The sequence below is a fragment of the Dama dama genome, chromosome 15 (assembly GCF_033118175.1).
Source record: "Dama dama isolate Ldn47 chromosome 15, ASM3311817v1, whole genome shotgun sequence".
Lineage (NCBI taxonomy): Eukaryota > Metazoa > Chordata > Mammalia > Artiodactyla > Cervidae > Dama > Dama dama.
In genome coordinates this window covers 5,593,965-5,621,132 of record NC_083695.1, presented here as the reverse complement: position 1 = coordinate 5,621,132, position 27,168 = coordinate 5,593,965, and the positions used below count along the sequence as shown (strand labels likewise).

At 38.3% G+C, this 27,168-nt stretch overlaps 1 protein-coding gene across 13 annotated transcripts in view; it reads left to right on the top strand.

The window, feature by feature from the left end:
• Window positions 1-27,168, top strand: part of CHRM3 (cholinergic receptor muscarinic 3) — a 557,245-nt gene that overhangs the window by 497,152 nt on the left and 32,925 nt on the right. The window lies entirely within an intron of this gene.

Here is a 27,168-nt window from a genome sequence, read left to right as displayed (position 1 = left end):
CATTTTGGAGAGTAATGTTACCTAGCAAACTTACTCATTGATCTCACAAATTAATCAAACTTTAAAGGAAGCAATCTAGTGCTTTTTAATCATTCATTAAGAAATGACTCACTACTTTAATTGGAGTGTGATTACTCTGAAATATCAAGGAAATTCAAAGAAAAAATAATTTCTAACTTTTTATTCCAGAAGAACCATATATTGTGCTAAATTATTGCATATTTAAGTGAAGTGTTTTTAATCTTCTAATATTATGTGGCAGGAGCAGGTAGAACCATAGAAAGATTTTTAAGCCTCTTACTTACCTAACTCACTCATTGAGAAGAGGCTATTCCACATAATGCAATTGTCTAACAAATCAAATTTAAGTGTAAAGGAATCCAAATTTGATTTCAACCATGTTTGATTTAAAAAAAAAAAAACAACTTTCTTGAAACATGTTAAAGACCCACAGTCCTTTTCAGATAGGAAATAATTAGGAAAACTTGACACCTTCTTAGGAATGCACGATTGTCATAATATAGATATGGAAGAAGCATGTGCTGCTCTCAGCACTGGCCTAGGACTTAATTTATAGAAACTGTTTAGCTATTGACTGTTTGCTTGTCTCCATAAAGCTCACCTAGGAAAGGTATAGTTTCCTTACCTCTAGTGATGTTGTTGTTGTTCAGTCGCTCAGTCGTGTCCAACTTTGCAAACCCATGAACTGCAGCATGCCAGGCTTCCCTGTCCTTCACCATCTCCCAGAACTTACTCAAACTCATGTCCATTGAGTTGGTGATGCCATCCAACCATCTCATCCTCTGCCATCTCCTCCTCCTCCCCGCTTCAATCTTTCCCAGCATCAGGGTTTTTTCTTGTGAGTCGGCTCCTTGTATCAGGTGGCCAAAGTACTGGAGCTTCAGCTTCAGCATCAGTCCTTTCGATTAATATTCAGGATCAGTTTTCTTTGGGATTGACTGGTCCCTTGCAGTCCAAGGGACTCTCAAGAGTCTTCTCCAACACCACAGTTCAAAAGCATCAGTTCTTTAGTGCTTGGCCTTCTTTATGGTCCAACTGTCACACCCATACATGACTACTGAAAAAACCAGTAGTTTTCTGTATAGCTTTGACTATACCGACCTTTGTTGGCAAAGTAATGTCTCTGCTTTTTAATATGCTGTCTAGGTTTGTCATAGTTTTTCTTCCAAGGAGCAAGTGTCTTTTAATTTCATGGCTACATCTGCAGTGATTTTAGAACCCAAGAAAATAAAGCCTGTCACTGTTTTCATTGGTTCCCCATCTATTTGCCATGAAGTGATGGGACGGGATGCCATGGTGTTAGTTTTTTGAATGTTGAGTTTTAAGCCAGCTTTTTCACTCTCCTCTTTCACCTTCATCAAGAGGCTCTTTAGTTCCTCTTCACTTTCTGCTGTAAAGGTCATGTCATCTGCATAGCTGAGATTATTGATATTTCTCCTGGCAGTCTTGATTCCAACTTGTGGATGAGTCTATATATAATTAGTTGCAGAATGAAAACCTTTCCCCCAGATGGCTTTCCTTTTTTATAGTAGACATTCACTTCTCAAAGTGACCAGCACTATCCACACCACCTGGAAACTTGCTAGGACTGAGGAATAAGTTCAGTTCCTCATGGGAGCACAGTCTGTATTTCACAAAATCCCTGTAGGCACACAGAAGTTTTAAAAAGTACTGACTTAGATGACTTGGTTCACTATTACCCTTATCAGCAGAAACATAAGACAACAACTCTCATTCAACTTCAATTAACTTGCTCTAATCTTATTTACACTGAATTTGTTGAAGAGTTGTAAACAAAGTTCTGTCACCAAGTCAAGGAATAACACTTTGAGAATGGCTTGTTATTAAAAGCTAGGTTTGTTTCATAGAGAAGTGGCAGAAAATGGAGCAGTCTAACAAAACAGAGAAAGCGATGAATTAGACACTACCTAATTGTACATTACAAGTCCCTATCAATATAATGTTATGTCCCTGTTCAAGTATAACAACAGGCATATTTTTCTTTGTACATGAAAGAAAATTCTGTTCTTTGCACAGGATTTCAGATACAAGCACTACCCATGTCCTTCTAGAGAGAATCTTTCATTTGTAACAAAGACCATGTAGTTATGGATAGTGGCCAAGACTGGAATCCAGGTGTCTTGATTTATCATTCAGACCAATAAATTCTTACCAATAAATTCCAATAAACTTATTCTTACCAATAAATTCTTCAGGAAATTATATGCAAATGAAAACAGTGCCCATAATTTTGGATTATGAGCAGTCAATCTAAATTGTTTCAATTGCCCATGTTTTATCAATTTTTCATATACTCTAGAATTATTCAGCAAATGTTCAGTACTTTGAATTGATGATGTATTTTCAAGAAATTACCTGCACTGCTATATACAGTGTATTTTAAAGTTCATAATAAAGCAGATTCTAAGAGTTCTCATCACAAGGAAAAAAAGCTTTTTTAATCTTTATAAGATAATGGATGTTAACTAAACTTATTGTAGTAATCATTTCACAATGTATGAAAGTCAAGTTATTAGGCCAGACATCTTATACAGTGCTATATAATGATTACATCTCAGTAAAACTGGAAAAAAATGAACAGTGATTGGACAAATAATAAATAAATAAAAGAAATTTAACGTGCTTAAAAATATTTTCAAGAAAGTAGATGAAAATGAAAAAAGTTTATACTTGGTAGTATTATTAACAAAATGCATGTGAAGTTGTACACATTCCACTTTATGAACTGACAAGAATTACATGGTAATTTTTGTTTTCTCTTGATCTCTCATAAAAAATGAATATGTTCTGTTGTTGATTATTTTAGGCCATTGTTATACTTGGTTTTTGTGTGTTCAGATTAATTTATCGGTTTATTTTCATATTCTTTTCTTTTTACTCCTTGAGGTTTTCATCTTTGTTTTTCTTACAACTTCTTAAATGAAATACTAGGATGTTTATTTTCTTTGCTTCTATTAATATGGGGCTTCCCTGAATATAGTGAAATGTTTTATGACTAAAAAGTAATTTCTTACAAAGATTTGGTCTCATCCTCTGAGTTTTTATTTATTATTTTTATATCTCAGTATCTTCCTCACAACCAAATCAATATTTGGGGAAGTGGTTTTAAATATTTAAAGAGTTAAAAATGTTAAGTTCTTTTTGTTGTGATGTTCTACTTTTATTAGATTAAAGTTAAAGGTAGATTATTTTGTGACATGTAATTTGACACCCTTCTAAATTTTAGAAAGTAAAACTAAATCCAACATTTTGAAACACTTTTTAAATTTCAGTGCCAAAAAGGTGTAAGTAACTTGGAAAATGAAATATATTTCTATGTTCCAACGTTATAAAGAATTGCCTTTTCTGTAGAATTTAAATGCTTTTTTAGCTTGAAAAAGGAAATACTCTTTGTACCGCCATGTGTGTGTGTAAAAACGTAGTCAGTGTGTGTGTCTGTTCAATAGCATAGTCCTCATCTGCGGGGAACACGTCTGACTCACCAGTATGCTCTTTTTCATCTCCTTTATGCTAAGCTCAATAGAAAACTGGTGTTTATGAAATTAGATTAAGTTGAAAGGAGAAGGGATAATGGATGGAATTACATCACCTCAAAACCCATAAAACACTTAAGTATAAAAGTGATCTTCCTGATCTTTATTTCTCTCCTTTACATATTTCATAAAGGACTAGAACTAAATTGAAAAGAAGAGTTTAAAAAAATACAAAGAAAGGATCCTACCTGATTTTCTCAAAGTATTGATAAAGGCTCACCTTGGTAGAGAAAGTAAGAAATACATTACTCTCTGTTTTCTAGAATTTTTAAGATTTTTGTGTATGTAGCGTCTCAGGGCGGAGAAGGCAATGGCACCCCACTCCAGTATTCTTGCCTGGAAAATCCCATGGATGGAGGAGCCTGGTGGGCTGCAGTCCATGGGGTCGCTAAGAGTCGGACACGACTGAGCAACTTCACTTTCACTTTTCACTTTCATGCATTGGAGAAGGAAATGGCAACCCACCCCAGTGTTCTTGCCTGGAGAATCCCAGGGACGGCGGAGCCTGGTGGGCTGCCGTCTACGGGGTCGCACAGAGTCAGACACGACTAAAGTGACTTAGCAGTAGCAGCAGCTTCTCAGGGGAGGGGGATATACATTTTATTTAAGATATGAGTCACGTGACATCTAAAAATATCCAATTAAGGTAAATTCATTCTTCTCTTTAGAATTGCAAAATTTACATAAAGACATAAAAATTGGCATTTCTTCATTTAGACCTTCATTCATTAAGTACTTGCTAAGCCCCTTCTGTGTGTCAGGCAAGCTTCTCAACACAAGGGATGGAGCACTGAATAATTGCAACAAAATCCTTCCCTCTAGCAGAAAGGAAAGACAAGGAGCGTGAAAGCCCAGCATCACATGTTTTACCCATGAAAGTACAAGCGAGAAAAATAAGAGGAAGAAGGAATGCTAATCACTAGCAATAGTATTATAAACTAGTAGTAAACATTCCCCAGACAACAGAGTTCTGAGAAGAAAAGATCAGTAGGGTCAGAGTACAGCAAAGAAGGAAACAATTAGGGATGTAAGAAAATGGAAACAAATTGTTTCTTCTGTTCACATGCTTTCATTCAGAGTGTTGGTTTGGGGAGTTCTTAATATCAACCTAAATTCTTGTTGTTCTCTAAATCCTAAAATGGATAAAGAAGGTATTTAACTGAATCCTGGAGAACAAGATGTGAGCTATTAATATTAAAATATGGTATAGAAGACAAACTAAAGATGCTATTCATATATTTTTTAAGAGAAATGTGTTTCAGGAGAAAGGTTGAAAATAAAATTACCAATATAGAAATAAAGATGTGCATATATGTATATAGATATACACATCTGGAGAGAAAAAATTATTTAAAACATCAGTGCAACCTATGATAAAAGGCAATATAAAACATTTGAGACACAAGTACATTTGTTTCTAGATAAAATAGAATACTTTTAATATGATTCTTTAATAAACTTTAGGTCAAGACATAAATAGATGTAGTGAATATATAACTTTGTATTCTCAGGATGGTTAATTCATACATAAATCAATATACACATAGAATGAAAAAGGAGAAAGTGTGAGAAGGGAGTTGAATTACTTTTTTTAATTGAGGTTTTTTGACAGTTTTTGAGATATAATTGACTTAATAGTATATTAGTTTCAGGTATGCAACATGATTTAGTATTTGTATATTTTGCAAAATGATCATCACAATAAATCTGGTTAACATTCATTACTACACATACTTAAACTTTCTTTTCTTGTGATGAGAATTTTTAAGATCTGCACTCTTAGCAACTTTCAAACATTCAGTATAGTGTTATTAACCATGGTCACTGTGCTGTACTTAACATCCCCAGGACTTTTTTATTTTGTAACTGGAAGTTTATACCTTTTGACCACCTTCATCTATTTCACCCATCCCTTATCCCCTACTTCTGATAACCACCAGTCTGTATTCTGACTCTATAAGCTCATTTTTTTTTGTTGCTTTTTAAAAATTCCACATAAAACTAAAATTTTGTCTTTCTCTGTCTGACTTATATATCACTTAACATAATGCCCTCCAGGTCCAAGGTTCATTCAAATTGCCACAAATAACAAGATTTCCTTCTATTTTGTGGCTCAATAATGTCCCATTTTTTACATATTCCATTGTGGGTGTATATTCTTTATATATTCATTCATTGATGGACACTTAGCTTGTTTCCATGTCTTGACTATTGTAACTAATGGTTCAGTGAACATGTGGGTGCATAAATCTTGTCCAGTTACTGGTTTTGTTTCCTTTGGATTAATACCCAGAAGTGGAATTGCTGGATTTTATGGTGGCTGTATTTTTAATTATTTGAAGAACCTTCATACCATTTTCCATTTTGGCTGCACCAATTTACATTCCCAGCAATAATATGCAATTATTCCCCTTTCTTCACATCCTCACAAACACTTGTTATTTCTTGTCTTTTATATGGTAACCATTCTCACATATGTGAGATGATATCTCATTGTGGTTTTAATTTGCATTTTCCTGATGATAAGTGATGTTGAGCATCACTAGTCATGTACCTGTTGGCCATCCATAAAGACTAGAGATATTCCTCAAAAGGGACACATGTCAATGAAATTCCTGTGTAGGATTTTTAATAAGTATGTTGAATTTAATTGGCCCAGTTGAATCTCTTTCTTCCATGAACTTTCACACTCTTCCCATATTATAAGGATCTAACTTAAAAAGGCCAACAATGTCCTGATAACTGTTAGGAGAATTTAATACAGTTTTATCAATTCTACATGCTTTCTGTGTTTCATTAATAATAAACTTCTATAGCCTATGTTGTTCTTGTTCAGTCACTCAATCATGTCCAACTCTTTGCAACCCCATGGACTATAGGTCCACTATAGCACAACAGGTTTCCCTGTCCTTCACTATCTCCCAAAGTTTGCTCAAATTCGTGTCCATTGAGTCTGTGACACCATCCAACCATCTCATCCTCTGTTGTTCCCTTCTCCTCCTGCATTTAATCTTTCCCAGCATCAAGGTCTTTTCCAGTGAGTTGGCTCTTCACATCAGATGGCCAAAGTATTGGGGCTTCAACTGCAGCATCAGTCCTTCCAATGAATATTCAGGACTCATTTCTTTTAGGATTGACTGGTTTGATCTGCTTGCAGTCCAAGGGACCCTCAAGACCCTGAAGAGTCCCTTCTTCTCCAACACCACAGTTCAAAAGCATCAATCCTTTGGCACTCAGCCTTCTTTATGGTCCAACTCTCACATCTGTACATGACTACTAGAGAAACCATAGCTTTGACTATATGGGCCTTTGTCAGCAAAGTGATATCTCTGCTTTTTAATATGCTGTCTAAATTTGTCATATCTTTTCTTCCAAGGAACAAGCATCTTCTAATTTCATAAACAGTATGAAAAGGCAAAAATATATGAAACTGGAATATGAGCCCCCCAGGTTGGTAGGTGTCCAATATGCTACTGGGGAAGAGTGGATAAATAGTTGTAGAAAGAATGAAGAAGTTGAGCCAAAGCAGAAATGATGCCCAGCTGTGGACGTGTCTGGTGGTAAAAGTCCAATGCTGTAAAGAGCAATACTGCATAGGAACCTGGAATGTTAGTTCTATGAATCAAGGTAAATTGGATGTGGTCAAACATTGACAATTTTAGGAATTGACAAGAATGAACATCAACATTTTAGGAATCAATGAACTAAAATGGGCAAGAATCAGAGAACTTAGTTCAGATGATCATCATCTACCACTGCGGGCAAGAATCCCTTAGAAGAAATGGGGTAGCTCTCATAGTGAGCAAAAGAGTCCGGAATGCAGTACTTGGGTGCAGTCTCCAAGACAAACCATTCAACATCACAGTAATCCAAGTACATAACCTATGCGACTGTCATTAATACTGCTTTGTACTGAATCTTTTGTCACTTGCTAATTATTTCCAACCACACTGCAAGCTCTTGAAAAGCCATGTGGAGGCTATGTGCATTCTACTTCTCTTACATTTTACCATAGGGCACAGAGTTGACCCTAATGCCCACTTGATTATTGATCATTTGAAATGCATGCAGTGTGAGAACTGAGCAGTCAGTGATATGTGAAGGCTTAAGTGGATTGTCTCCTGGTTATTCTTGAGAGCACATTTTATTTTATGTATAAATTTCTTTGTTGATAACACCTGGAAAATTCTTAGTCATAATCCCCAGGACCAAATATAAAGAAGCTAAAAAGCTAATAATTTCATTTGAAGACTTTGTTAAAATCATCTGGTCTCTTATTAAACATACACTTACATCTCTATGATTTGAGAGCATTAAACAACACCATCTGTTATGATGGCTGTGTCCCATGATGAGGGAACTTAGCAAGATATATTGAGTCCATAGGCATTTAAGCTTGCATTTGTTCTTTGTCCGATGCACACACACACACACACAAAAATTGGGCATGTTTTAAAAAGAGGCAGATGCCTAAATACTCAACTTGTATGGGCTCTATTTAGCCTGTAGGTGATTTGCAGAAGCTATGACTCATATGCCACCTGGGTTCATAAGGAAAAACATGAAATCCCTTCCAGACTGCCTGTTGCCTTGCATTTGTGCCTAAGGAGTCATATCCACTATGAAACACGGGCCATTATTGTTTACAGGGAAGAATTATAAGTCCAAAGTTTTTACCAATCTGTTCATTCTAAATCACTTTGGCTATTAGAGATTTCAAAAATATTTTCCTATTTGGAAAACATGAAAAATTTAAGCTCTAGCATTTCCTCTTCACTCTTTGAAGGCTTAATACTGAATGAGTCAAAAGAATTCAGAAAAGTGGAAGGCATTTTAAAGTTAATTGCTCCATTTTACAAATTGCATTGCTCAGATTCAAGAATAAAAGCCATTTCCTAGTTTTTGTCAGGTACTTCTTTCACTGTGTATCAGATGTCATTTCATTCATAAAATCTGCAAAGATTGAACAGACTTATTATACAGTTGTTTCTGGCAATGTCCTTCACTCTCGACTTTGCAAATCAAACTGTTTCATTCGTCCAGATGTCTTAACTGTTTCAGACACGCTTCAGCATATTCCACCTTGCTTGCCATTGTCTTGGGAATGCCTACTGGAACATAAGTGATGGGCGTCCCTTGAGTGAACCCTTGCCTTCCTATTAGAAGGAATAATTCCCATTATTATGGCTTTGGAATGGTCAAAATGATTATGAGTCATCATACATTCCCAAAACATTCTTTAGTACTTGAGTAAAAATAAAAGTACAGAGGGATTTTTAGGTTTGAGATGGACCTTTTTGATTAGCAGCTTCATTCTGAAATCCATTAAAAAAAATTACATAACTCAGTTTTACATCACATATTTTTATTTAAGCTTCAGATGAATTTCTGTTGTCAAAAACACTACCTCCTCCCCACGTTAGACCAGAATTTCCTTCACTGCATGTAGACAAAGCAGGCTATAAGCAAGATAAACTCACATTAATATTTCACTTCTGAACCTCCGTTCATAGTTCTTCAGGCAGATTAGGAAAGGAGTACATCAAGGCTGTATATTGTCACTCTGATTATTTAACTTATATGCAGAGTACATCCTGCGAAAGCCAGGCGGGATGAGGCACAAGCTGGAATCAAGATTGCAGGGAGAAATATCAATAACCTCAGATATGCAGATGACACCACCCTTATGGCAGAAAGTGAAGAGGAACTAAAGAGCCTCTTGATGAAAGTGAAAGAGGAGAGTGAAAAAGCTGGCTTAAAACTCACCATTCAAAAAACTAACACCATGGCATTCAGTCCTATCACTTCATGGCAAATAGATGGGGAAACAATGGAAACAGTTACAGACTTTATTTTCTTGGGCTCCAAAATCACTGCAGATGGTGACTGCAGCCATGAAATTAGAAAACGCTTGCTCCTTGGAAGAAAAACTATGACAAACCTAGATGGCATATTAGAAAGCAGAGACATAACTTTGCCAACAAAGGTCCATCTAGTCAAAGCTGTGGTTTTTCAAGTAGTCATGTGTGGATGTGAGAGTTGGACCATAGAGCTGAGCACCAAAGAACTGATGCCTTTGAACTGAGGGGTTTTGTTGTTGTTGTTGTTGTTTTTTACTTTACAACATTGTGTTGGTTTTGCCATACTTTGACTTCAATCTGCCATGGGTGCACATGTGTTCCCCATTCTGAACCCCCCTCCCACTTCCCTCCCCATCCCATCCCATCCCTCTGGGTCATCCCAGTGCACCATCCTGAGCATCCTGTATCATGCATTGAACCTGGACTGGCGATTCGTTTCACATATGATAATTTACATGTTTCAATGCCATTCTCCCATATCATCCCGCCCTCGCCCTCTCCCACAGAGCCCAAGAGACTGTTCAATACATCTGTGTCTCTCCTGCTGTCTCGCATACAGGGTTATCATTACCATCTTTCTAAATTCCATATATATGCATTTGTACACTGTATTGGTGTTTTTCTTTCTGGCTTAGTTCACTCTGTATAATAGGCTCCAGTTTCATCCATCTCATTAGAACTGATTCAAAAGTATGTTTTGGAGAAGACTCTTGATAGTCCCTTGGACAGCAAGGAGATCAAATCACTCAATCCTAAAGGAAATCAGTCCTAAATATTCATTGGAAGGACTGATGCTGAAGCTGAATTTCCAATACTTTGGCCACCTGATGCAAAGAACTGACTCACAAGAAAAGACCCTGATGCTGGGAAAGATTGAAGGCAGGAGGAGAAGGGGATGACAGAGGATGAGATGGTTGGATGTCATCATCGACTCGATGGACATGAGTTTGAGCAAGCTCCAGGAGTTGGTGAAGGACAGGGAAGCCTGTCGTGCTGCAGTCCAATGGGGTCACAAAGAGTCAGACACGACTGAGCAACGGAACTGAACTGAATATTTCACTGTGTCCTAGGAAACTTAGTCAACATTAGTGGGTTTTTACTAGCAAATGGATCTTTTTTCAGATTCACAACACACACACACACACACACTCATATAAACAGACTTTATTCACAGAAAAACTTGCCTGCCTATAGATTGACCAATGGGTAAAATAAGAGAACATCTCTTTATATTGCCTTTTTACATTATAACTATCTTTCTCTCCCAACATTGATTATAAAAGTTTTCGAAAAGATGAAAATATTTTACAGTAAATATCTTCCCTGGTGACTCAGCAGTAAAGAATCTGCCTGCCAGTGCAGGAGACATGGGTTCATGCAGTTGATGGAGTCCCAAAGAGTTGGACATGACTTAGCCACTAAACAACAACGTCCCTAAACCCACCTCCTAGAATCAACAGTTAGTTTTGTGCTATATTTGCTATAGCACATATCTGCTCTTACATCCATCCAATAATTTGTCATGTTTTCTTGGTAGATTTTGAAGTTAGTTGCAGACATCGGTACATGTTCTCCTAAATATTTCAGGAAACATATCATTGTAACTCATTTTTATGTTGTTGTGGGTGTTTTTCTTTAACATTTCCCAAGAGGGGATCATTTCAGGTGATCTTAAGTATTATAAACTACTGAAAATTTTAGTCTAGTTTTTCTAGCTTCAGCAGAGATCCAATATTCTCTGTTCTCTTTTTGGCTTCATCCACTGCTCCCTTGAAACTGATGCTAATTGTCCTAACTCTGTTTTCCCATCTGTATTCCTTCCCCTTCACTGAGCTGATTTCTTTAGCAACCATGAATCAGAGTTCTTGAACCAAAATGCTCATAGCCATATAGGTTATATGAGATCATTACTGGCAAGACAGTTGGCAGCCATATAATATTACATGAAATATCCATGAAAGATAGGGATAGTTGGCACAGTGTATGTGACACATAGGTGGTGCTTGATCAATGTTTATGGGTGTAAGGTTGGAAGGAACAAGGGAGGAAGGGAAACCATGAGCTTCGATAGTAGGTGAAGGCTCCTTGGAAGAGCTGACATTTGTTTAAATGACATTTCATAAAGAAAGTAGGCAAGGCCCGTCTCAGTACAAAATTTTAAGCAAAGCTTCAGCTGAACATAATCTCTATAGCACATTAGAAGTAATGAATCACTTGCTAAATTAAAAGTAGAGCTGGCCAATGCTTTCTTTGTGGCAGCAACTTGGTTGGAGAAAACTTCCTGAAGACAACTAGCATCTAGGGCTGTCTTTAAAACTTAGACGATTTTGTAGGAGACTGTTTAAAATTTTTGAAAATCAGAAGCCACAGGGTAGAAATGAGTGTGTGGTGAGTTTGAGACATACAGACAATTGCTAAAGCAAGACAGAGAACTTTCAGTTACTGATCCCAATATTTTTTTAAAAACATAGTATTTTAACACTCCTCCCAAAGGGTAAAAACCATTTTTACTTGGAACAAAAATCTCCTTAAATCTAGTATATGAAAACTAAGGTGCCTTTCCAACATTGATTTATAATGATGCTCTGACAAACAGGCAAAACACTAGTCTGTTTCCTAAAGATGAGAAGATGAGACTTACTGCTTTCGAGATGAAAAATTTTAAAGTAATAAAAAAAAAATGGATTTTTAAATTGCATGTATATAGTAAAAATCAAGTTAAAAATAAAACATTCAGGACTTCCCTGGCTATCCAGTAGTTAAGACTCCAAGCTTCCATTGCAGGGGGCATGGGTTCAATTCCTGGTTGGGGAACCAAGATCCCACATGCTACAGGGAGTGGCCAAAAAATAAATTTTAAAAAACTGATGCAAAAAAATCCATGAGGAACAAAAGATCAAAATTAAAACATAAGTAAAACATCCTCTTAAATTTATAATTCCAAAAGATTTTGAAGTTACAAACTAAGTCTAAGGAAACTGAACTAATATGTGCCATTTGTTTTTATTTATTTATACTATTTTAAAATTACTCTTATTATTTAGTGATGCCAGAGGCTCTCTTTGGGTAGTTTGTAATTTCTGCTATTACTTGAGCTGCCTTTTGTTTTTTAACCTTGTCTAGGTCATGAAGAGACCTGGAGGATAGCTAGACAAGTATAAGGAATGGCAGCACAGTCAGACTTTCCACTTCAGTTGGACACAAAGATTAAAATAATTTATCAGCTGACAAAGAACGTAATTATCTATGTCTTTAATCATATTTTACCCTATTGCTATCTGTCTGAAATCTTAATGCTGTAACATGATCTGAACTTGCTTTGGACATTAATTAGCGTGGTCCCTAGTCAGTTAAGTGATCTAGATGTTAAAATGTTTATGTTTAAACAATTTATATGTCATAGAAATATGGCTATAAATATGTGCACCAGGTAGAGGTTATGTAGTTCACACTGTGTACATCATAACTCTTATTGGTTGCCTGTGAGCAAGATGACTTCAAATTCATTCACTCAATGATGCCCTAGTCATTTTATTAGACAGGAAGAAAGCACCAACATTAAATTCATTGATTGGTTTTCAGGAGCTCTCACAAACTGGCATCCTTGTTTTGATATCACAATATTGCACAGCCAAATGGTGCTGTTCTTTAATCATACACACGAATACATTCACTGTAAGTATGTGTTAGATCATCCCTTTCCTTCTCCACATATCCCTCTTTAGAGTGGCTCTTACCTTTTTTTAAAATTTGTTTTTAATCGGAGTATGATTGCTTTACAATGTTGTTTTACTTTCTTCTGTACAATGTGAATCAGGCCTATGTGTGTGTATATCCCCTCCCTCTTGACCCTCCCTCGGACCCACCCCCATTCCACCCCTCTAGGACATCAGCTCTTTTTATTCTCATTGAATCAAATCAAGAACATTCAAAAGGAATAGTAAGAAGAACATTAGTAAGTAGTTGTTTGAGAAGTGTGTTCTAGAATCAGACTGCCTAGACTTCTGTTTTTGCTCTTGCATTAACTACTTTTGAAAATTGCAGCAAGTTACTTAACTTGCCTGAGTATTTTCATTCGGAAAAAAGAAACGAGATTGTATTTGCTTGTGTTGTGTTATATTTGCTTCATATAGTTTGTAGGATTTTTTTTTAATCAAGGTAGAATTTATATAGCATAAAACTAATCACTAACCATTTTAAAATATACAATTCAGTGACATTTCGTATATGCACAATATTAGTAATGATGACCTCTATCTAGTTTCAAAAGGACACCTTGTATGACTTAAGTAGTCACTCCCCCTACCCCTACCCCCAGGCCCTGGCAACCACCAATCTGCTTTCTGTCTCTGTGGATTTATTTATTCTGGATATTTCATATGAATGAAATTATACAATGAGTAACCTTTTGTGTCTTGCTTCCTTCACTTAGCATAATATTTTTGATGTTTGTCCACATGGTACCGTGTATCACTGCTATATTACTTTTTATGGCTGAATAATAATCCATTTTATGGAAATACCACATTTGTTTATTTAGACAATAGTTACTAGACATCTGGGTTGTTTCTGCCTTTTGACTATTATAAATAATGCTGCTAAGAACATTTGTGTGCAAGTTTTTGTGTGGACATGTGTTTTCATTTCTCTGAATTGTTGGATCATATTGCAACCCTATGTTTAACCATTTGAAAAACTCCAGGACTGTTTTCCAGAGTGGTTATACTATTTTACATCCCATCAGCAATGTATAAAGATTCCAATTTCTTCATGTCCTTGCCAACACTTGTTGTTTTCATTTTATTTTGGTTTTCTTTTTTACTATGGCTCTCCTAATGGCCAGGAAGTAGTACCTTATTGTGATTTTGATTTGTCTTTCTCTAATAATGAATGAGGTTGAGCCTGCTTTTCACATGCTTGTTGATATTGTACTGTTTTAAAGTAAGAAATGAATGAGTAAATAATGGATAATACTTATATAGACAGCATATTAACAAAGACATCACTTTGCTGACAAAAGTCCACATAGGCAAAGCTGTGGTTTTGCCAGTAGTTATGTATGGGTGTGAGATTTGGACCATAAAGAAGGCTGGGTACCGAAGAATTGATGCTTTCAAATTGTGGTACTGTAGAAAACTCTTGAGAGTCCCTTGGACTGCAAGGAGATCAAACCAGTCAATCCTAAAGGAAATCAACCCTGAATATTCATTAGGGCTGATGCTGCTGAAGTGTTGGAGCATACTTTGGCCATCTGATGTGAAGAGCTGACTCATTGGAAAAGACGCTGATGCTGGGAAAGATTGAAGGCAAAAAGAGAAGAGGGCAACAGAGGATGAAATGGTTAGATAGCATCACTGACTCAGTGGACATGAATTTGAACAAACTCTGGGAGTTAGTGAGGGACAGAGAAGCCTGGTAGGCTGCAGTCCATGGGTTCAGAGTCAAACATGACTTAGCAACTGGACAATAACTTGTGGCGTACATACCACGTCAGGCATTGTACTGTTTTGTGTGTTTATATATATTAAAACACACACATACACACAGACATATATATATAATCACTGAATCTCAAAATAGGTATGGTATTATTATATGTAAAGTATTTAGAACAGTACTTTGCAGACAATAAATATGAGTTAGAAGGGAAAGACAGAACAAGCATAGGGAAGAATACCGTATCTTCCTTTTCTTACTACACCATTGATTAACACTTATGATTGACTACCCAAAGATATCAAAATTATTTCTCCTATTCTGTCATACAGGAATATACCAGAAGCAGGATAATTACTTGATTGCTTTTTGTCCATCAACAGTGAGAATTTTGTTCTTCTGCTGGGTCAGAATGCTTTTAAGCTTTCATATTCTAGTGGCACTGATATTTTTAGCCAGTCAGGATCCAGAGATCCAGGATCCAGAGATGAACTTCACTCATTTTAAATTCACTCACTCCCTTAAACTGCTATGGGGAAAATTTGCATCTTTATTCCTCATACCCAATTGTAATTTCGAGAAAGAGTAAAAATGTGACTATTATTTTTTTTTCTTTAGCATCTGTATATGACTCAAAGATTTGGTGGCTCCATCTATCACAGCCCATTGATGGCAGCCATGAGCAGAGACTTTTCAACCAACCAGCACAACCTGATTTTTTAGAAGTGTCCGACAACTCTGAGCAAACAGTAAGGTGCCAAGTGTGTACCTAACATCAAAGGTCAGTCTAAAAGTACTTAGCAACAGACATGGCTTGGTTACTACTAACCAACCCAAAAAGATTCTGTCCTTCAACAGTTGTGTGACCATGACAGTGTATGTCAGCCCGATGTATGCTTATCTAAAATCACTCTTTCTCTTCCATACTTAGATCCTGTCCTGTGAATTAAAGAGGCAGGAGTATATTAGGAAGAACTCAATCCAGACTTGGTTTTTGATTCATCCTTCTGGCATCAAGCAGTCTGGTCCACTTGGGCAAGGCTATTTGTTTACTGTAAAATGGATATACTCTTCTGTAAGATCCTCATGAAAAAGGATGCAGATTAAAAGGATCCAGGACAGTACCTGAAACAGAGTTGGCACTCAGTACATTACAGTGGTAGTGATTGTTCCTGGGGTGCTGTGATTGATGGCATCTGGCCTCAGGTGATCATTACAAGAGCTTCAGAAAGACTCTAAGACCTAGGCTCAAACAGTGAGAAGGATGAAATGTGCAGCCGAAAGAACTTGACACTCAGCAGTTGAAAAGAAAACCTGTCTCCTCTAACTCATATGCAGCCACAATGAGGAGAAAGCTGCTAAGGAGTTGTCTGGTGGCGGGAATTGCTCAGGGAGTCAGAGCTAAGACCAAACTTAAATCAGAGCATCTCTGTTCAGGCATCAGCTCTTCATTCACCCGGTCTGTGACCTTGGGCAGCACACTTAGTCGCCTAACATAAACAGAAGCCTGTTATCTCATTTATAAAATGGGACCATAATAATGCCTGTGAAAGTTCATTGTAAGCTACAATGTATTGTACAAAAACTATTGTTATTAAATATATGAATACCTACATTTCTGCCTTTAACAATAAGCGTGGTATCAGAAGTATATGGAGATCCCTTTAAAAATTAAAAATAGAACTACCTACCATACAACCAGCAATCCACTTCTGGGTATATGTCCAAAGAAAATAAAAACACCTAATTTAAAAAGATGCATGCACCCCTGTGTTCATGACAGTATTGTTTACAATAACCAAGATATGGAAGCAACCAAAGTGCCCATCAGTAGATAGTAGATGAATGGATAAAGAACATATACATATAATGGGATATTACTCACTTTTAAGAAAGAGTGAAATCTTGACACTTCCAACAATGTGGGTGGACCTAGAGAGTATTATGTTGGTGAAATAAGTCAGACAGAGAAAAATGAATAGTGTATGATTTCAGTTATATGTGGAATCTAAAAAACAAAATAAATGAACAAACATAACAAAACAGAAATGGAATTATAGATTCAGAGAACAAACAGGTGGTTGCCAGAGGGGACGAAGGTGGGAAGAGGAAAGAAACAAGTGAGGGAGATTAAAAGGTATAAACTTTCAGACGCAAAATAAATGAATCATGATATGAAATATACAGTGTGAGGAATGCAGTCAGTAATTATATAATATCTTTGTATGGTGACATTGTAACTGGACTTACCTTGGTAATTGTTTTGAAATGTACAGAAATGTCAAACCACTGTGTTGCGTAACAGGAACTAACATCGAGTTGTAGTTCAATTATGTCTCAGAAACAAACTCATAGAAAATGAGACCAGACGTGTGGTTACCAGAGGTGGGAGGGAGTGGGGAGGGGAAATCAGAGGAAGATGGTCAAAGCATAGAAATTTTCAATTATAAAAGCTGTAAGTACTATATGATGTACAATGTTAGTTGCTCAGACATGGCTGACTCTTTGCGACCCGGTGGAATATAGCCTGCCAAGCTCCTCCATCCATGGGATTCTCCAGGCAAGAGTACTGGAGTGGGTTGTCATTTCCTTCTCCAGGAGATCGTCGCAACCAAGGGAGTGAACCCAGGTCTCCCGCATTGCAGGCAGACTCTTTTACCATCTGAGCCACCAGGGAAGCCATATAATTACCATATGTTAAATATGAAAGTTGCTAAAAGTAAAACCACTATATATATTCTATATGTAATAGTTTGCATCTGCTTATCCTAGACTCCTAATCCAACCCTCCCTTGCCCCTCATCCCCCTTGACAACCACAAGTCTGTTCTCTGTGACTGTGAGTCTGTTTCTGTTTTGTAAATAAGTTTACTTGTGTCATATTTCAGATTCCACGTATAAATGATATCACATAATATTTGTCTTTCCCATCCATGTTGATACAAATGGCGTTGTCTTATTCTTTCCTATGACCAGCTAGTATTCCGTTGTATGCATGTACACATCTACAGCGTCCATCTGTCAGTGAACTTTTCGGCTGTTTCCATGTCTTAGCTAATATAAATAATGTAGAGGAGGTAGAGTTTATCTAAGAGATTTGAAACATTTCAAATATCTTTTTGATTAATCCCTAGAAGTTATAGTCACATATGTTATTTTGTTCTTATAGTTCTTTGAGCACCATTATTATTCATATTCAGAAGGTAAGAAAATTAAAGGCCAAATAAGTGTAGTCTCCAATATCTCATAAGTCACTTGGTGGAGTAATTATGGCTAAAATTTAGAAGGTTGTTTTCTTTCTATAATTAGTATCTTTATTAAGAACATTCAGTTTAGGTCCTATTGAGTATATTTTGTGAGTCAGGCCCTCTGCTAGACCCTAGGGATTCAATGTGCAGAAAAAGAAGCTGTGGAGCATATGAAAGAGAAGGAACTGTTAATCCAGTAACTACACAATTAAATGTAAAATCCCCCCCCAAAAAAAAAATTCCATAAAAATCGCAATTGCAGAAATGTCTTTGAAAAACAATTATTTTGGTATTTGGGGAGCCTGCAGTGGAAGATTGATGTAGATGGGGAACCTGGAGAGATTTCCCGAGGAAGTGATGATGGAGTTGAGATCCAAAGGATAATTTTTGTTGACTCAGCAAGACCAAACAGAGAAAGCTCATTCCAGGCAGAGGAAAACAGTATGAAAAGCCTGTTTTGAAAAGAAACAAGGCCAGTGTTAGAGACTGAAAGAGGACCAAGGCACTGGAGTGCAAGGATGGTACGGAGAAAGGTCCAAGATGAGGCTGGAGACGTAGCCTAGGGTCACAGAGACCTTGTAATTATCCATGTGATCAAGTGGAGCATGGCAGGGGTAGGGCAATGTATGTGCTGTGTCCAAATCGCGTGGACTTCTGTGTCCCCTTCCCACAGAGACCTAGCTGAGCTCTTAAGAATTGGAAGCACATCTCTAGAATCCTTGGGAAATGTCTCTGAGAAATTCAGATCTTCCGATCCAGTGTTTCATTTTGTTTTCTTCTTTTGGGACTTCTTCAAGTAATTATAGTAAGGGGTTAAACTGATAAAATCATTTTTTTAAGTAAATAAATGTTTTAGTAGGAAGAAAATGGCTTGGGGAGAGATGAACAATTCTGTAGATGGGACACTGAATTCTTTGAAATAGGCCTCTCTTTTGAGACTCTGTGTGGAGCCAAGACAGAGCCATCAGGAAAATCCAAAAAAAAAAACAGCTTACAGTAAATCAGCCTTGCTCTCCAGTTTTCTGGTTTGCAGTAGGGGAATGGCATGACAGTATACAGACCCACAGTCTTTAGGTTTAGACAGGATTGCTTGTTTCAAAGAAGGCTGCAAAATTAAGGAAGAAACTGCCTTCTGAAGTCCTTGGAGTTCTCTCATGATTTTGTTAATGTTTTCTACTGTGTAAACACAAGAGGAAGCTTGCTAAGGTTCTCAATAATTATTCAGACTTTTAGAAAAAAACAACTTTTATGCAAGTTTATTTTCCTTTTACCTGAGAAATCTAGGATGTTAAAAAGGAAGCGATATGAGAAAATTTTCAGCATAACGTCTTGGACAATCATCATCACTTTGACTTATTTGCAGAATAAATCAGAGAAAACATTCATAATTACAGGTTTATCAAAATCAGTGCATTGATGGCTTTGGAAATCATTAAGTGACAATTCCATTGACATGGTTCTTTTTCCTTTTTTTCTTTGCTAAGTCCCAAGAGAGTAGTAGAACACACACACACACGCGCGTGCACACACACACAGAATTGAAATTTAAACATAGCTCTTGGACATAGAGCTTTCCAGGTAGAGTGTGTTTGAACATGTTGGCAAATAATTAAATTTACTGTTTTATGGTTATTCATTTGATTTCTTGGAGAAGGAAATGGCAACCCACTCCAGTGTTCTTGCCTGGAGAATCCTGTGGACGGAGGAGCCTGGTGGGCTGCTGTCCATGGGGTTGCATAGAGTCAGACACGACTGAAGTGACTTAGCATGCATGCATGCATTGGAGAAGGAAATGGCAACCCACTAGTATTCTTGCCTGGAGAATCCCAGGGACAGAGGAGCCTGGTGGGCTGCCATCTATGGAGTCGTACAGAGTCGGACAGGACTGAAGCTACTTAGCAGCAGCAGCAACAGCAGCATTTGATAAGTGTCCTATTAGTTAGTAACATGTTGTGAAAATAAATATAACTAAGGCACACACTGCTTCATAAAGCAGAAAGCAAAACCAGGAGCTCATAGGCTCTGAATCACCTAAGTGCAGCCCACATTCACAGAACCTTCTTTCTATTAGGCTGTATAGGTCAAAGCAGAAAATCCCATGAAATTAAGGGACAATTTTAGGAAAATAGTCACAACAGTTTTCTAATTTATTTTCAACCTTGTAATTCTAAATAAAATGTGGGGAAAAAAATCGCAGAAAAGTTTCCCTAGGCTTGATCGTTAAGATGAGTTTTAGGTTACAGAATCAATGTTTATATAAATTGTTTGAGTCTCAGGATGTCAGGAGGTATTTTTGCCTGGAGGGAACTTGCAGTCAGTTGATGAGGCTTGGAGTAGGTGGTGGGAGGCTGCAAAAGGATGGAACCAGAACTCAAACCTGGGCTGTTGAACTCCAAACCCCATACTCCTAATGGCTAAACCACAGCACCTCATATTATGTAGGTTGGCAAGTTGCAGGGAAGAGATGCTCTGCATATAAGCTTGAACCTTGTTGCCCTGAAAGCAGAATGACATGCTCAGCTGTCGTCTGAGAGAAGGGGGATAGTGGCTGGTCTTTATTCTGGTTACGAGAGCAGCACCTGCAGTGACCCAGCTATCATCTTAGGAGACCCTCAGAAGCCAGGGCCACTTTGCTTCTTCTGTGTGGGCAGCTCAGATTCAGACTCCCCAAGAGCAAAACACATCACGTCCTGTGGCATTTTGCAGTGTGATTGACCTCATTGGCCAGAACCTTGCCCTGAAGGGCCTTAGCCCAGGCCCTCAACATCACCAAACAGAAGTATTCTTGTCTAATCAGTAACAACCAGGGTAGCAAATAGAACAACCATTGGCTGGTTCCTAAAGATGGGAACATGAAAAACATGGAGTCATATCCCCATTATTACTGAAATAGTTCTAAAGTTACTGTAGTCCAAAAAGAAACCAGAAATCTGAAAGATTTTTAGTGGATTCTCTTGAATTCTCTAAGTATAGAATTATATCCAAATTAAACTACCCAAGATCTCATTTTTTATCTATCAGGTTGAAAGAAACTAACAAAGATGGAGACACATTATGTCGTCAAGGGTGATAAGAATCTGGCACCTCTGAGTGTTGCTGATGGGGGTATAAATTGATGCATCTTCTAAGATGGAGAATGTGACAACATCTATCACAATTACAAGTCCACTTCTAGGAATACTGACATGTGTTACATAAGTACCAAATGAAGAATGTATATTGCAGCATTTTGTGTAATAGTAAAAATATAGGAAAAAATCTAAATGGTTGATTAAGTTATGATCCATCTATACAACAGAAGAGAATGAGGAATCTCCCTGTGAAAGGACATGGAATTATTCTCCTCCTTGGTATTTTTACATGAGAAAAAGCAAGATGGAGAACTATATCTATAGTATAAACTCCCATGTGTTTACAGCATGCTCCCATTTGTATGAAAAGAAGAAGGCAGAATCTGTAAACTTACACATGCATAAAATATCCCTAAAAGAAACCACAAGACACTGAAAACATTGGTTGCCTGTGGGGTAGAACCCTGGGTGTCTGCAAGATAAGGATGTCAGGAAAACGCTTCCATTTAGAGCTCTGAAATTGTGAACCACGTGAATTTATTACCTTCTCAAAAGCAAATGAATAAACTGTAAGTTAAAAAAGGAAGGGGAAGGCAGAGGAGCCTGGCAGGAACTTAGAGATGAGTGGCTGGTCTGGTCTAAGTAGCTAGAAGGATGCATCACCTAGAGTAGGGGTGAGAATGGACCTGTGCAACCCTGGCATATGAAGGGGTGTGTGCAAGTGGGGTACGTGTGGGGCCCCAGCAGTGTGCACAGAAAGGAGCCATAGGATTGTAGTGACACTACAGATTGTCAGCCACGTGCAAGGGAGTGTGATGCAGACTGAAAGCTGGATGCAGAGGTAGATGGAGGAGTTGAGAATTGGTCCTGAAACAATGATGGAAGTCCAGTGAGAGGAAGGCTTCTTCCATCCCTGGGAACAAGCCAACAGTTCCTTCCCACTTCCATCTCTAACCTCTCCTTTGGAGAAGAATATGCAGCCTGGAACAGTCTGGTAGCCTGGAACATGATAATTAGGCAATTAGGTGAAACAGTGAATTTACTTGACTGAAGGCCTGCAGCTTCCTTATGGAAGCTGATCCTCTCCCTGGGTAACACAATCAACCACAGTCAAGTCCCCAGTCCTGGCTCATCTGGAAGTAACAGACTGCACTCCCCAGAGCATGCACAACTCAGACCTGCATCCATACCCAAGGTTGCTTCCTCTCACCCCCACAGCTCTGAATTCGAACTTACTACAGTATTAATCACTTCTTAGTAGGTATTCTCTCTTTCTGTGCATATCTCTTCATTTGCCCAAATTTTGAATACCTGTAGGGAATACCTGGGTCTAACTTTTTTATACGCCTTGTTCTACCTGAGTGTTTGGAAAATATTTGTTGATGGTACATAAAGCCCATCAGCCTTGATTATGAGAGTGCAGTTGGTTGCAGGCATCTGGAAAGAAGGGGAAAGAAGGGAAGTAGCACTTACGGTCACATTCAACTCATTGTTTCCTGGTTCCAGCTATGTCTTCTATTCAAACTGGGCATGCTGTGGGCCATTCTGGTGTTCTTGTGGGCCAGTTACTCCTTGGTTCCCAAAGCTGAATAGGATTAGGAAACATTTTATGAGGTGCTCCTGGGGAGATTCTCGGTGTGTAAATCACACAGTCTTTGCACACAAGGAGTTTATTATCTAAAGAGGTAAAGAATAGGCATTTGTATGCAAGACTGACTGAAGGAAGTAGACCTAAAATTCACATATTCTGAACAGTAATGTGTTTAGACCTAGGGACTTGAGGAGAAGTGAGGAGCAAAGAGCTGAACGTGTCCATTTCCCAGGCACCTTACAGTTGTCCAAATAAGTGGAATTACCCCTACCGGGCAGGGAGGACAGATGAAACTTTGTCTGTTAGTTTCCTGTGCAGACCTTCAATTAAGTCATATGATAAGGATTAATATTGTTTGCTGAGTGTCAGCAAGGTGCCAGACACCTGACACCATCCCTTCCTGCAAGCGCTAGACAGAAGGAACAATTCAAATACAAGATGAATCAGCTGACGAGATGGCTCCATCTCAGAGGTGAGCTGTTTCAGGGGTTTGAGGGCTGATTTTTGCTGTTTGTTCTTGAGATGTTTTCCCCCAAATTTTCACCTGGTGTTCTGGAGAGGAGTGAAGCCCCTCCTCCTGTGTGTACTGTGTTCGGCAGTTACTCTGCAGTTACGCTTCCAGGATAACTGTCCACTTTGTTAGCCAGTTTCCTTAATATTAAAATCTGTCTAAAGCAGAACTGCTCTAAGAAGATCCTGCTGTCCATCCATTTTCACCAGTGCATTAAATAGGTGAGTGATCACAGGTGGTGGGCGTGTTTATCCTCGTTAGACTAAAGAGACATTCATTCATTTTCGCCTGCAGCATACCTGAAAGCTAGCTTCACTTCAAGGGAGCAAGGACAGAAATAATAACAATTACAGAGGTGACATTGTGCTTTCCTTCTCCTTGTATTTCTCACACTCACCATGAATGTGCTGCCCTTCTGATCTAAGGTACCGTATCTGATCTACCCCAGCAGAGAGATGGTCCCACAGGATTCTGCAAAGCTAGGATTCTGGAATCACTCCCAACATTGCTAATGAGAGAAGATGATCAAAAAAAGTGGAAAGTTGGAATTATAATGGCATTTATGTATACGCATATTACTTATATAGAGGCTGTCTGGAATGTACTACAGAGTAACCTATGGGACTGTTACTTCCTATGTTTTATGTATGGTATGGATGGAAATAAGTGCTGTGTGGTAAACCTGAATCAGAATATATGAGTATTGGTTTGTTTCTTCTCTTTACTTCATTTTGGTCTGTTTGTTTCTAATATGTCTCTGCTGTCATATTTTGAGTAGATCCCTGCAGTTCTATCAGCTTCCCAGCCTTAGAGGGGTTCTGGGGCTCTAATGCTTACTGCCTTAGACTTATATAAGCACGTTAAACTAGAATCATTCCTCCTTTTCTCATCAGTAAAAGGCAGCATTCCCAAAGACTGGCCAAATATGAAGAGTGAACTAAAAATTTTAACTGGAGTCAAGAGTGAAAAAAGTGCTTGGGCCACAATGTTTATATGTAGCCTTTCTACATCTTGCTAATTAATTTAGACAGTTGTAGTGATTGAATTCTAAAATAGGAAAACACACACACACACAACTAGTCTCTGGTTATTCTGATAAACTTGGCAAGGTGGCCAATATACCCCACCCACTCCAGACCCTGGCCACTTTGGAAATTGCTGCTGTTTATTACATAGATGAGGCCTGGGTTCTCAGTCCACTCTGACCTGGAGCTGCTCATTAAACACCAGGTCATGGCTGCATGGTATGGTCAAAATACAATTTCCTGTGAGTCAAAAGACCTGAACCTTTGTCATGCTGCCATTTCTCAGTTTTAGACTGAAACCCTAAAGGCCTCAGTTTTCACATGTGAAAAATGGGTGAGAAGCTGGCATGTCTGTTGAAGTTGGCGAGCTGATATATCTTCCAACTCGGACACTCTGTGACAGATCAAAGCTCCAGTTATATGTACCCAACAAACCTTCAGGGATGAGTAGGCCAGGAAGAGGAGTAGCTACGGTGGGGGTCCTCCCACAAAGAACTAGCTCACTGCCTATGTGTGAGAGGGGCCCAGTCTCAAAATCAGCTCCACAGACAAGCAACAGGGGCTAAATGATTTACCCAGAATGACTGAGGAACGGCGGGCTTCGACAAGCATCCTTTCCTTAGGCAGCCCTCTTTAAGCCTGAGTCTACACAGTCAACTTTTATAAAGAAAAAATAACAACAAAAAAAGGTAAACATTGTACTTGTGAAAATGTCCAAATATCAGCAGGAAGTATAAAAATCAGAATATAACATTCTGACAGCCTGCAGTCAGGCTCGACTATGAACTATTTTTGGCATCATGGGTCTGTTTTTTCAAGTCATATACATGCTGTGATCCATGTCATGAACAGACCTCAGGAGTCAGCAGGCTCTGAGTCCCTCAGAGTATAAGCCACCTGCCCAGAACAGTGCTTTGGTCAACATATCTCTTGTTCAGCTTGAAAGATTTGCAGAACAACCCTTAGGTTCTTATTTTCCCTTCTGGAACCACACGCAGAATCTAGGGCCAGAAGGTTGTCATCTCCAGAAAGTATTTTTGAAATGGCCCCACAACAGGAATTATTAGGGAAGCATGACTCTTCACGGGGTCCTCAGGTGGTTTTAAAATCACAGCAGGGCCCAGCAAGGACATTGGGATGTATGCATTCAAATGTCTGCAGGGTCTTCAAGGCTAGAACCTCGAAGAAACCGAAAGCCTACATTGGTAACGTGATAATGTGGAGGGAAATTTTCTGAAAACTACCTTGCAGCTATCACTTCCTGTAGCTGACCTCTGTAATTTTCATACAAGAGTCAAAACCTCAGAAGCAGGGGTTTTGTATAATTTTCTGTTTCTCTCCCTCTGTACTTTCTCCTGGTTCCCAGTACATGAACCCTCTGGTACTGCCATCCTCATTTCATTTTCCTTCGCGTACACCACATACTTCCTGATGCTGACCCGCCTTCTCAGATCCAGAATCTGGTTCTTTGCAGGCCAGCTAAAGGCACCCCTCTTCTCCCAGCTCTGTCCGTAAGGCTCGGGATCTGTCTCCACGGTGTCCACTCAGTTCTTAATACACAAGGACTGTCATTTATCTCATGCCCACCTCTTGACTAAGAATTCTGCATACATCATCTTATTTTGGCCTCACAGGAACCCAGAAAGGTAGGCCCTATCCCCATTTTATAGATGAGGAAACCGAGGCTCAGGAATACAAGTGACTTGCCAAAGGTGCCGGCATTTGTCTTCAGAACTGGTTTTGACCTCAGCGTGAACTCAGTTTGAACTTCCCTGTGTGTAGGTTCCTTCACATAGCCTCTTTGTAACTTTAGTTTTAGGATATGTATATATTTTAAATAAATATAAACTGATATATGTGTGCATATACATTGTATGTCATTCATTTAGAACATACACACATGTATGTGTTCAGTGTCCCTGGTTACATTCAAACCTAAGGACAGGGTCTGGAGAACGAAATGGCAACCCACTCCAGTATTCTTGTCTGGAAAATTCCATGGACAGAGGAGCCTGTCCCATGGTGGGCTACAGTCCATGGGGTCATAACTTAGTGACTAAACAACAACAAAGGACAGGGTCAGTATATTCTGTCTTTGTATCTGTCTCTCTAGCAGAATGCCCTTAAAAAATAGTTGTTCGCTGTTCAATCATTTGACGTATATATCTGAATGCAAACTATGTGAGAAGCCTGTACCACATGCTGGATAAATAGTAGCAATAAGACAAAATTCCTACCCTTCAGGACCATAAGACTTGAGAGTAGATGCGTGTTACAAAGAAGCATAGACAGGTTTCCATGGCAGGGGGCCACAGACTTTTTCTTTGAAGGGCCAGAGAGCAAATACTATAGGCTTCACTGTCCTGTGGTCTTGGTTGCAACTATTTAACTCTGTCGTAGCATGAAAGGATAAACAAATGGGGCTGGTTGTTCCAGTAAACTTTATTTTTAGAGATTGAAGATGGAATTGCATATACTTTCTATGCATTGCAAAATGTTATTCTTTTGATTTTATGTTGAACCACTTAAAAAGGTAAGAACCATTCTTAACAGACCTTACAAAATAAGGAGGGCTTGCCAGATCTAGTCTACAGTCAGCCCCTGATCTATGGAACAGTGTGACAATTAAGACCTAGCTGAATTGTATGTTTTATTGATAGTAATTTTGTTAGGGGCTGAATCTTCAGACAGTATTGTGTAGTCATTGTGTTTTTTTATGTTCATTCAGCCTCAGAATGTTAATCTCATCTTGGTCTTTGATTTAGCATGTTGGGAGAAATGAGTAGCAATTGGTCAAAATTAACTGGAAGTTACAATTGTTCTATGTAGTGCTTATTATAATCTCTCCTGT